General features: G+C 39.1%; 1 pseudogene; it reads right to left on the bottom strand.

Moving 5' to 3' along the window:
* Positions 1–3487: 3487 nt before the first annotated feature.
* LOC149264877 (bifunctional aspartokinase/homoserine dehydrogenase 2, chloroplastic pseudogene) overlaps positions 3488–13125 on the bottom strand; it is a 133506-nt pseudogene continuing 123868 nt past the window's right edge.

Genomic DNA, 13125 nt, shown 5'->3' with positions numbered 1-13125 from the left:
CTCAATGGGGAGTCTCTAGCCTCTATATAGGCCTCATACTTACAATACCATGGGTCATTACCATGGTTCCCTCAATACCATCTATCTAATACAATGGGCTTATTACATTGTTGCTAACTACTTGTGGTCCCTTACATGATATGGGTTAACCACTTTATTTATTACCATGGCCCATCCCACTATTACATTATTTCCTTGGATACCTCCCTCTGTACCCCATACTATCCCCCCTAGGTATATTACACAAACTAGATTATCACTTTTTTTTCTTCCATCTATTTGATAACTTCAAAACGAGATATTATGATAGCCAAACGAAGATCGTATGCCAAAGTTACGACCCTGGGAACTTGAAGTTCCACCTTACCCTAATAGGGCCCACAAGCTTTTGGCGCTTCATCTTCTAGGCTTAGTTTTTTGGATGTTTTGGTTTTCTCATTGTTTATCAATGATAAAAAGGCCATTGAGCTTCATTGTAACATAGTTCAAAGGCATGTAGCTGCCACATCTCTTCTCAGAGATAAGCTATCATCGCCTAAGCTAGTTATTTCCATTATGCTTGTAATAGTTTTCAATACTTTATTATTGATAAATTGAAGTTCTTTTTTCACAGTATCTCTATGTTTCTATTCATATCTTTATTTCATTTCATTTCTTCATAAATATGGATCACAAAATTACTTCTTGGGTAGTGGATTCATCAAACAAATCACGATACAGGGAGTAATGGGTTGAGGATAAAAGAAGATTGAAAGAATACCTTGAAGAAACATCAATTCGTAGATCTAATTCCATTCCTAGATCTTATGCATTTATATCCTCTTATGATATCAACAGACCAACATGTATGTTAGGCTCTATGGAATTGTTTGAACACTCACTATTATCCTAGAAAAGGTCTTGGTCATTGCAAGGAGGTAAATATAAGAGCATATCAGGAGGATATTTAGGGACACTTTTTGACAATGGATTAACAATATCATCTTGAATATCATGAGCATGATGAGGAAGACATGGTTTTCCAATTTCAATTTCATATTGTCCCACTTCTGAAGAATTTATCACAATTTCTGAAGTAGGACAACTTTGTCCCTCTTCATTTAAAATTTCTTCATTACCTAGGTCATTGATGACAAAGATTCATTATTTGCACAAGAGCTTGTTTCATTTGGTAATGGGGATGGAGGGGAACAAGAAATGTTAGAGGTTAAAACTTCCCCTCCAAGGCCTTATATTCTCCTTGAGTCACATGCAAAAAAGAGAGAAAAGTTGGCACAAAAAATGTAGGCATAAGTTGTTGCTCATTGATAAATTGTGGATTATCAGAATCATTTGGTAAAAACTACATGTAAAATCTTCCAATGATTCATCCAGTTTCATTCTAAGCTCAATAATATCTTTAAATAACTTCTCAGGATGATACCTTTCAAAAGCATATTGAAACTCATCAATGAATTTTTCTAATGAATGGATAGATGCAGCTAGAAGGGTTTCACACCATGCTTTGGCACAACCTTCAAACATAAGGGTGAAAAGTTTTCATATGAAATATTGATGACACACATGATTAGAAACACAACTTTCAAGAAATTTAAGGCTATGTTTAGAAGCAAAGATCTCATTTTCACTATCAAACTTAATTTTTGACAAGAGATTAACTATCTTGATGGGGATTGTGATATCTACTCTTCCAGGAAAATAATCTCACATAGAGATTTGGGAAGGATCCATTTTACAATAAAAATTTAAGATGTGGGCTCCGCAAGGTCAAATTTTCATCTTCCCTCCTTCTAGTGCCAAATTTGTTGACAGGGAAAAAATGCACTGCCAACACTATGGGGATCTCCCCGGTGTGAACTCCCAATTAGACCTCATACCATTTGGGATAGGAGTTCCATTTGATATGTGGGATTGACTACCACCATGTTTGTGTATTTTATCTTAGGTCTTGAATGAAGAGATGTTAATGTGAGTTGCGTGTGAAATACCTAAAGAGTGAGGATGGATCAACCCACAAATGATAAAATTGCAATACAAAGTACAAGATCATAACAACGTAATAATAAGACTAAGTACATCTCAAGAGGAATCAGTTATCTAAAACCATCTAAGATATATAATAGTAGAAGAGCACTAGTAACTAATTGCAAAGTAGTTCACAACTAATAACTAGTGTGAAGTGTGAAATAAAGAGCATAGATCCATAAGCAATAATACAAGTTATAAGACATGAATTAGTTCATTGGCCTACAATTACTGTGAAAGTCAACATGAACACATAATAGAAGTACCAGATAACCATTACAACCACTGTGGAAGTGCATGATAATTGATTCCAAGAATGAAGATCTTCTCATTGATAATTTTGCAATTTCAAGGTCATGTACTGTAGGTCCATCAAATTCCAATAATCCAAGGAGGGATGCTCACATAATCTCCAAAATAAGTCCCTAACATCACCACAAATTAGAATAAAATCCCAAAGAGTAAGAGTGCTCAAAGCTACCTAAGTGCTAACAAATATCTCAATGCTAAAAGACTCAAATGCTAAAAGTCCCTTTCTTAGAGGCAATTGGATATATTTGTAAAAATGGGTAAGTGACTTTTCACCTTCTCCATGAATATTCAACTTCCTCATGACTATTAAAATTCTAATGACCTTTAGTATTCTTATTGACACTTATATGTGTTTTTTTATATTTCTCTTTTTCCATAATTATGATAAAATAATATTTACAATACAAGGAAATAAATATAATGAATTTTGATGCCGCAACTTGTAAAATCATATAACAATTGCAACCATCCAAGTAGCTTCAACTCTTGAAATAAAATATATATAATGTGATCCTTCTACTGATGAATTTGTGCCCACATATTGAACTCTAACCATTTCATGGTTGGAGAGCTTGAAATCCTTTCGTGACATTCTAGTTCTTAACAATATATCAGGGAAAACAATATCTATACTCCAGGTGAAAGGCTACTTTCAAAGTCACCCACACTCCTCTTGACATTCTTGCAAGATAAATCATAGGATCACAACTACCACTCTAAATATTCACCATAGTCATGCCTTTTCTGGAGATCATGGCAACATCGTTTGAAGCACTTCTACACATGTAGAACCCATTATTTAACTTAAAATAAAAAAGTTGGGAATTCAAAGCACATCAGTCCATTAACGACTTTTCCTTATTGGATCGAAAACATTCCTGCATGCCCCCCATAGTCCAAGTTTTGCGAGCCACCCACTCTTTGCAAGATATTTTTTTGAAAAGAAATGGAACCTTTGGATCCAATACACTATTATTTTGTTGATAAGTAATAGTAGCAAGGAAATATTTCCATAAGCTTTAGATGATGACAAAAATACATACAAGATGCATGTCAAATGGGGAGAGACTGCTATGATTTTGTCAAAGAAAAATATTTTCTACATGATAATGGATATATAGCTTCACTAATGTCATGGATCACTCCCCTGTCATAAACACTGTTCTATGCAAAATATTGCTTTTCTTTTTGCTGCCTTGGAAATAATTTGTAGCAACTCCTGGATCAATTGTGCAACTGTATTTGGTACAAATTTGTTTCATTTCACACATTGAATAAACATTTCTAGACCAACATGTTGGCCTTTCCTTTTAAAACATCCCTCCATGTTTCTAGGCCTATGCCCATATCACTCAAAACCATTGTTTTAGATCCAATGATTTTGATTACATGTAAATCAATGTTAATTTCCTATTTAGGCATGATTTCCCACTCCCTAAGCTGGTCCAAAAGAATTAATCTGATAAACCTGGTCCAACTATGCCTACAACCAATGTTGTCTTCAAAAGATAAAAACTTGAGTGTACATCTCTCAAGGCCCTTATCAAGTCTTCTAGTTACAACCACTGTAATGTTGTACTAAGAGCAACCCTGAGCAATAACTTGAACATTTATATTGGAATTTACTAGTGCATTAAATAAATTAGCACAAACTTCAGGTGTACTTGACATGTGTTGTCCAACAACTGCCAAAATGTTGTAGTCAGAAATGATCGCAACTTGCAAAAGATGCCTAACATTTAGATATTCTTTAAATCTCATATTTAAGGCCTTTGTAACATCACTAATTTCCTTTTCTAGTACTGCAAAGCACACAAAGTTATCTTTACTTTATTGTGGTATCATATTAACATTTTCACCAACATCTTTGGCTGAAGCAAAAATTGTACTCATTGTACCAGGAACATCAACCATTCCAATTCCTTCAATATTTACAAGTGCCACATTTTCGATGGTTGCAAAATATTTTAGAATGGAATCATAGTTTGAACATGGCTCAAACTCCTTAGCCTCTATATGTAACATAACCCAATGCCTTCAATCAGATTGGAGGAATGGGGTAAATATTTTAGGTGAACATTCTTTCCCTTGATTATTTAATATGATATTTTTTTTCCATGCATATATGTATATACATTTCAAGTATATATATATTGCAGCCACTCTGTGGATTCTCGACACCCCGTCTCCCAACATATGGCTCCCCCTAGGAAAAGATCCCCTCGGGTGACATGTCATGTCTCCAGTACCTCATGGTATTTTTAGTTACCAAGCTAAGCCTCCTCCTTAGAACTTGACCTATCAGTTGATGGATCACCACCTCGATGGTAGCTTCCATGTTATTTCTTCGCGCCTTTTGCTGTGGGTACTTCCCTAGAACCTTTTGTCCTTACAGGGTTATGACCTTTGGTCTCTGATCTTGTCCATGTGACATCAACCATACTTTGAGCCCACCCCAAAATAATTCCACGTGTCACCCATGTTAGCACCTAAATTTGCCTTAGGCTGAAGGAAGGCAAAATTTAGGGTAACCACAAACCACGCTCAGTCTGGTAGCTAGCCCTAGCAGAACAGGAGAGGGCTCTCTCTGGGTCACACTCAGGAAAATAAACAATAGGGTCTGAGAGGACTCTAAAATAAATACTGATCTTAGGCTAGGTAAATAAATGTGATAGAGGTATTTTGATGAATGACTGAGTTTTATGGGATGTGTGGGACCAAAGAACAGCATGAGCAGAGAATTTAACTCAAAGACGCAGATTATTTCGTGAGGTAAGACAGGCAGAAAGTATAACAATTAAATTTGAAATAATATGAAGTGGAGAGATTTTTTGAGAGTGTGAAAAGGGCATAAATACATGAATCCTTTTCAACAGAAGAAAACATAGAACGCGAAAACTATCCCAAGGCAGTACACTGAATTCTACCTTTTTTACTTAGAAAGCTTTCACTGGAAATGAATATGAATGAAAATATGAAACATAACGAAATACATATGAAACATAAAGAAGATACATTTGCTAAACTCATGCCACAGGAATCTCATGAACCAGAGCTGCAATCTTTCATTAATTCTCTGTCAAAATGTACAGTGAGTGATTGGGTTTCTCTCCCACAGTTTCCCAGAAATTCCAACCCTTTACAAAATGAATCTCAATACTATAAATAAGCTTTGTCATGAGAAGGTAGATCAACCTAGGAAATGAAGAGCCAACCATCAGCAATTACATTCAATTTTCTATGAGGATCAATTAGAAAAAAACAAATATGGGCACAGATTTTTTGGGTGGCTGTTCGCCTTCATTTGGCCACTTGGATAGAAGCCAAAAATGATTTTTAAACTTTGCCTTTGATTCCAGGAAAAATGTATTATAAATGAGCGGGCCCACTTGGAGAAAATTGCGAATCGAAATTTCGCGAAGCGGGAGTGATTTTGGCCTTTGGGTCTCTGTGCACCGCGCCAAAAACTGTATGCGTCGCGCCACTTTGGAGCTAGTTTTGAGGTACTTTCTGGAGTCCAAATTGAGCCCAAGTGTGCTTGTTGGAAATCCCTGCCTATCTAATTTCCAAATAAAGTGAAAATTTTCAATTTGGATGTCATTTTCTCCTCCAAAACTGCAATCTCCCAAGACTACTTCCTGTGTGTCAAAATAGGGGCAGAGAGGTCATTTTTTGGGTGTTTTGACCTCCTGAGGACTCAAAATTGGCCCAAAATTCTTGTCCATGCACCAAAAGTCGTGATTTTCCATGGAAAATCCAAAAATGTAAAGCTTTTGTCATTTGGAGCTTCCTATTGTAAGCGTGTACCACGTGGCGCGATGCACAGGGAGAAAAACCCTGTTTTTTGCACAAAAATTTCCAAAAACACCAAAAATGCCCCAAATTTCTTGAAATTTGGGCTGGAGCTTCCTTATCAAGTGTTATGCTGGGCCAAAGAGGCTTCAACCAATATCTGAAGTTGATCGAGCTCCCTTTTCCTCTTTTGCTTCTTGATTGCCTTCCTCAATTTCGCCTTCAAATTCCTGATTCGAGCCTTGCACACTTTGTTTCGCGCCATGTAGTGGAAAGCCATGTGTCTCAGAAATGCATGGTCCTTGTCAGCCTTGTCTAGTAGCCTCTCTAAGTGCATGTTAACTCTCTCGATATTGGCCTCCCGATCCTCATTAATCTCTTGCTCCAATGACGTGAGCTCAACCCTTCTCCTTTGCGCAGCTTGGCGATTCTCGCGAATGTTTTGTAGCTCCATGATCGCTTGCTAATCCTCAAGTTGTTTGTTCCTCTGCTCCAAGTATTTCATGGTCCACTTAGCCCTCTCCAAGTCAAGGGATAAGGCTTCGATCTCTGATTGCTGCTCCTGGATGATCTCTCTAAGTTTGGCGCTTTGTGGACCCGTATCTGTATCATCATCATGAAGGAGAATGAAGTCGGTCTCTCGTTCACCTGATGGCTCACCTGAAGGCCCCTCATCCTGCATTGGCTCCTTACCTCTGTCCTGTACCTGTAGTGCTGATGTCGGAAGCGAGGCCCCTTCCACCCCGGGTGGAGATAACACTCGCTTTGCTGCTGCAAACAAATGTCTAGCACCCCTCTGATATGTGATGAAAACCGACACACTAGCAGTCTCATGGCGCTCATACCGATGAGAAGGTTCACCCTCATGCTTAACCTCTGATACTCCCCGTGAAGCTCTAAAGAAATCACGCGAGATGAAATCATCCCAAGTGATGCCCTGCAATCCAAGCTGATGAACCACCAAAATCTTAATAAGAGAAAAATGATAGACACTGTTAAGTTGTTGCTGAGGTGTTTTGCACTGTATAAAGGTGGTCATCCTCTCTATGTTCCGGCAAATGAAATACAGAATGTTCATCATCCGTACCCTGGTGAAATGCATGAGCAACTTGATGTGATAAGCATAAAGACGAGAGAACCGTCCCTCACAGCTGAAATATTTCATGATCAATCTCATTAGTGGAGCATATTCATCCTTTAGATATCAGAATGGGAACACTCTCTTGAGATGCCTTAAGAAACTGGTTTTGATGTATGGCTCATAATGCTGCCGGTCAATCTTCTGTTTCTTGTGCCATGGTTCACCAATGTTTGGTATACCAGTTGCTAATGAGACAGATTCTGGTGTAAGTGTGAAGGTGACACCAGCCAAGATAGCTTGATCTCCGTGCAAGTGCAGCACAAAAAGACGAGCCAACTCATGATGAAATTGGACACTAGCTACCTTTTGACAAAACTCATAACATGACTGATGCTGAAAACATGACATAGCAAGAGGACAGGCCTGCAATTCTATAAGGGTGGTCGGTTCCTCTCTAACATGTCTGCCACTTTTATGAGGCCTCCGAGGTGCCTGTTCTTCCAAGGGAGAGTCACTTTGGGTTTCCACCTCATAGTCCGATGAATGCTCAGATGCCATGACTGCTATACAAAATACCCTGAAGACAAGATGACTATTGTGTATGAACTGTGCTTGAACTGCTCTTTTTGATGTGTTGAAATCTGCCACCAAGGGGAAAATGCAACAAGGGATTGTTAGGAAGGGGAATAATATGAAGGGATTAGGGACTATGAGGAGGAATTTTATTTAGGGAGTAGGGAGTTTAGGAGATTTTATATGGGGTAGGGTTTGGGGTTTTACCTTTGACAAATGTGCGGAGGGGATAGGGAATAGGATTTTAGTAGCATTTTAGGATAGGGAGAAATGGAAAAAGTGGAATAGGGAAGAAGGGAATGAGGGCAAGAAGGAAAAATGAAATGGAGGAAGAACCTTGGCACCAACACAATGACTTTGTAACCCTAACAACATTTTCTTTGATGATTTTAAGTGGTAGGGTTTAAGAGTTTTTGTGCAACCATAAGCCGCCATAAACTATCATCATACTAACATAAAAATGGATGAAACACTGAGAGATTGACCCCACCTGGCAAATTCAAGGGATTGAAGGCGATTGGTTGCAAATTCTAAGCAAAATCGGGCTTCTGTGTATATGCGCCATGCAGCATACCCAGTGTGACATGCCGTTTGAGTGCGCCGCGCCCGTGTTGTTTGACACTGTGTGGTCGCGCCCACCGCGCTCCCTATGTGTGCCGCGCTGCTCCACCTGTGCGCCGCGCTCCAACTCTTAACACAATCACGGCCTTTTCGAACTGCAGTTTGCTCTTCAACCTCCAAATTCGACTTTGCTATAATATTTATGAATGTAACTTGACACAAACAATTTATATAACTTGGAGAAATATGTTGCAAGAGTTGGATTTAATTTTTTCTTCCTCCAAAACCCATTTTGTAATGTTTTCACTTTAGCACTTTTTCACATTTAATACAATTCTGCTTTTCACACTTCCTTTTGATCTCTTTGACTAAAATGATGAAATTTTTGGCAATTTTTTGCAGGGGTAGCCGAAATGGAATTTGGCTAAGGAGATCAGGGCTGCGCTTGGAGAAATCCACTAAGAAACTTTTGAAAATTATTACAAATGACAAACTGTTGACTTTTCTTCAAAACAAAGTTTTGAAGAACAGTCGTAATCTATCGATATGACGATGAAAATCTTTAAATCACAACTTTATAAGAGCCTCCCTCTAGCCTTGCTGGCTTTATTGGACATTGTTTGAAGACCTAATGACTAATCCCTAGACTTAATGACCGAAATGACTTTCGTCCATTAAAAGATCAAACATTGCCTGTCATGGACTTTAATACGCATTGATGAAAATACCTAAGCCGACAGGTACAAGACATGAGGGGAATGAATGATAAGGCCCTTCCATCAGGTTATTGCATGCCCCTAGCAGAATGCAACTGAGTGAATGGAGCGAGACACCTAAAAATGAAATGCAGAAAGAGTTTTGATCTCTGACGGAGGACTGACAAGACCGACTCTAACAACCCGTAAGTGACCTACTAGACACCGGGATGCCCCATTGCTGACCACGTGTCCCTAAGATATTGTGCCAGTATAGTATCCACGCGAAAGGGAAAAGGAATCTGTTGGAAATTGATCTCATACTGGGTCCCCACGAGTGGTTGGACCCAAAAATATGGGATACAACAAGGAATCATTCACATAGCTCCATAGGGTTTTTACCTTTCGAGTTCCCTAAGTGGACCCTCCTCACAACAATCTTCCCTCACCAAATGGTCTGGGTAACGGAAGAACTTGCATCACTGTCTCTTGACAGAACCCTAACGGTATCCTGCCTTTAGATCCCCAGTTTGTAATTCAAATTACCTTCCAAATTCTGTCCTACAGCCTTCTGCCCTATCATTCTAACTAATCTTGTGAAGGGAATCTCCTTCCACCAATCAAGAGTCTCCCTTGACTATGGTTTTGATCATTCTGAGGATAAGGTTGGCCCAAATTTTCCTATAAGTTCATGGCCTCCTAACCTTGAGCTAGGATAAGGATTTCCTACTCCTTCCCACCATGAGTCTTCTGAATCCACATTGCATTGTTCCTTAGAAGGAGAACTTGGTAACCCTCCTAGGTTCTAGCTCCATTGATACGTAGGCTTTCCTGAACTAGCCTTGCCGACTGTGACTTTCCCTCAGGGGTCTGGTAGGCCTCTAGCTGAGATTTATGGGTTCACTGCGATTCTCTTGGTTGACTAAGTTGATTTATGAAATTATCCCTCTTGAGATTGAGTGATTGGTTCTCCAGTGAGTTCCTGGTTTGTGAGTCTACCCATTCCATGAGGAGGAAATTCCCCCATGGGAGGCGTAGGTACTCCTGCATGGATTACCTACCATGGACTTGGCATAGACTCCAGGGAGGATCCAACCTCACCTGCCACATGCTGATGGTTCCAGACCTTGTGCTGGGCCTGTAAACAACTCCATACCAATAAGAAAAGCCTTTAGATCCATTGGCCATTGATTTACGATGCCAACAACATATATACAACCTCCTGAAAATGATAATCCATAGGACATTTAGATAAAGCTGGTGGCTCAACTAATTCCAGGGAAAAATCCCTTGGACATTAAATCAGTGCTCATCAAGCAACATAACAACTTGCAACGTGACCATGAGTGATTCACAAGTGAATATAGACCCTGCTATGTAGACGACCTCTCTATTTGTAATCTTATATTAATAAAGGGTCACAAAGCCCACTATTGACTCCAGATTTCATGGCTCAGTGCTATATTATGACTTGGTCTTAGCTATCATGTGATTAATATGCTTTTATGTACCAGTTATTTTGTGCCTTCTATTTAGCAGTAGTTAACATATTTTCACTTCCACCTTTCTTACACATTCGAATATATATTCCACATAGATACATACATATATGAAACCATTTAATACATCACACAACACACAAGGGATATAATGCATAAGCGAGTCTTCACTAGTACAATCAAATCCCTACATTCAAACCATTATCTATAAACACAGTAACATCATTCATCATACTATAAACAAAATACACAATTACTTATCTTGGAGTAGGAAAGGAAACTGAATCCCAAACAAGGAGTCTCCACCCAACCGTAGATAGCTACAACCACACTTACTTGTAGCTGTCACCCCCAAGCTAGGTTCAAGAGTCTGGGGGGATGCTCACTTTAGGGTCTGACTCACGAATATGTCGTTGGATTCTGGGACTCCATAGGACCTCCTTCCTAAATCCTACTAGTTGAAATCTTCTTCCTTGGTAGACACTAGGAGTCCATAGGTGCCCAGCCTCACCCACACGTGCTCACACAGTGATTCACCCCCTTCTAGGGAGTCCAGAATTTGTTGTGCCATCAGGGATTTAACCATTAGTATTAATTCTAGTATTCCTCATCTTCTACTTTAGGATGGACTCTACCCAAGATGTTAGAGAGCTCCAGAGTTTCTATCTCAACCCACAACCTCCAAGGGACCCAGGCTACTATAGGGCTCCAAATATTCTATCCCAACCCACAACCTCCAGGGACCCAAGATGTTATAGGGATCCAAATGCCTCTATCTCAACCCACCACCTCCAGGGACCCCAAGCTCTTACAGGGCTCCAGAGACTAGTAACTCAACCCACAACCTCCAAGGATCAAGATCCAATACCCTTATCTTCTCTTCTCTTCAGCACTGCATACGAATAGATTTTGTCAAACTTCTCCTCCGATCCACACCATTTATCTCGTATTCCTGTTTTTTTTCTCCATTTCTCTCTCTCTCTCTCTTTTATTTCACATTCATCCTTTTCTTGGTTCCTTCCTCAACTGTCATTATTTTTGTGTCCTCCTTGGCCCACAACATGCCATCCCTTTTCATAAATTCTTGTCCTTTTATTTCTTATGGTTACTTCCCAAACGACATGGGCTTCCATACCTCTTGTTTTTCTCATTTAATTTTAAGAGCTTTTTTCTTCAATTCTTACAACTGTCAGTATTTAATGGATGTCCTATGTTTTCAGGTTTTCTTCCTTGCACAAGGAAACATGATGTCCCAAGCAAGTGACTTCCTTCCCAGCTCTGGAATCTGTGTCCCTGACTCAGTCCCCATTTTGATTTCAATTCGTCATAGAATATTTACAATTAATTTACAATGCCATTCACATGGGATTCTTGGGTGGGGTTGTCACAGTCCCCTGCCCATTGAGGGAACATAATCCTCGGTGTTCAGTTTTCCATGTACAATTACAGAATGAAAATGTAACAAATACTCTTTTCATGGATATTTATACATAGCTCTATATAATATTTACAATTATAAATACTTGTTTTACCCATCAAACAAGAACGAATAATTTTCTTTCATGGCATCAACCATATCCTATGTGGTGTCCTATGGCACAAAGTGCTTCCTCTATACCTTGACTTATCTATAGCTCTGTTTCGGAGCATGAGACTTATTGAGTGTAGAAGACACATTGGTTTTGGTTGGAACTCTCCGTCTGGTTCCACCTATACCACAAACCAATGAATCACATGATTAAAATATTGCACATAATTTTTAAGTAAAGAAACATGAAAAACATCATGAACTCTAACTGATGGAGGTAAGGCTAGCCTATATGCTACTGGTCTTATCCTCTCAAGTATTTCAAATGGCCCACAGTATCATGGTGCCAACTTGGCATATGTCTTGTCTCTTAGGGAACTCATTTTGGGCTTAACCCTTTGATAAACATGTTCTCTGACTTGAACTCCTTGTGGATCTTATGCTTATCTGCATAGCTCTTCTGTCTTTCTTGTGCCAAATTTAGATTTTTCCTTATGATATGAACTTGCTATTACATATATTTAAGCATATCAGGTCCTATGTGAACTCTGTTAACTGGGTCGATCCAGCTGATAGGAGTATTACATTTCCTGACACATAATGCTTCAAAGGGGCTCATCCTTATGAATTATTTGTGTCCATTGTTATATGGAAATTCCATAAGTGGAAGATACTCTTCCCATTTCCTAGGCTGATGCATCACATACATCATTAATGTGTCCTCAAGGATCTAGCTGGTCCTCTCATTTTTCTCATTGGTCTATAGATGATATGTGGTCCAAAATGCTAATTCTGTCCCCAAGTATACGAACAATTCCTTCAAAAACTTGGAAGTGAATTTAGCATCTATATTGGATGTTGGGAATCACAATTGCCATTATACCAAAACCCACAGGTGTTTTTCAATGATCACATCTCTAGAGATAAGGATCCATGAGAGGTGGTTAGTCCATGTCACGAAACACACGGGGATCATTGGTTTATCCAATGTCCAACAATCTCCCCCCCAATTCGAGCCAAGTGTGTATCGAACTCGTGACCTACACTATGATGCCACTT

Source organism: Pinus tabuliformis, chromosome 6, assembly GCF_031772625.1.
Source record: "Pinus tabuliformis cultivar Carrire ecotype Pingquan chromosome 6, CPIR1, whole genome shotgun sequence".
Classification (NCBI taxonomy): domain Eukaryota; kingdom Viridiplantae; phylum Streptophyta; class Pinopsida; order Pinales; family Pinaceae; genus Pinus; species Pinus tabuliformis.
This window is presented reverse-complemented; position numbering and strand designations above follow the sequence as displayed.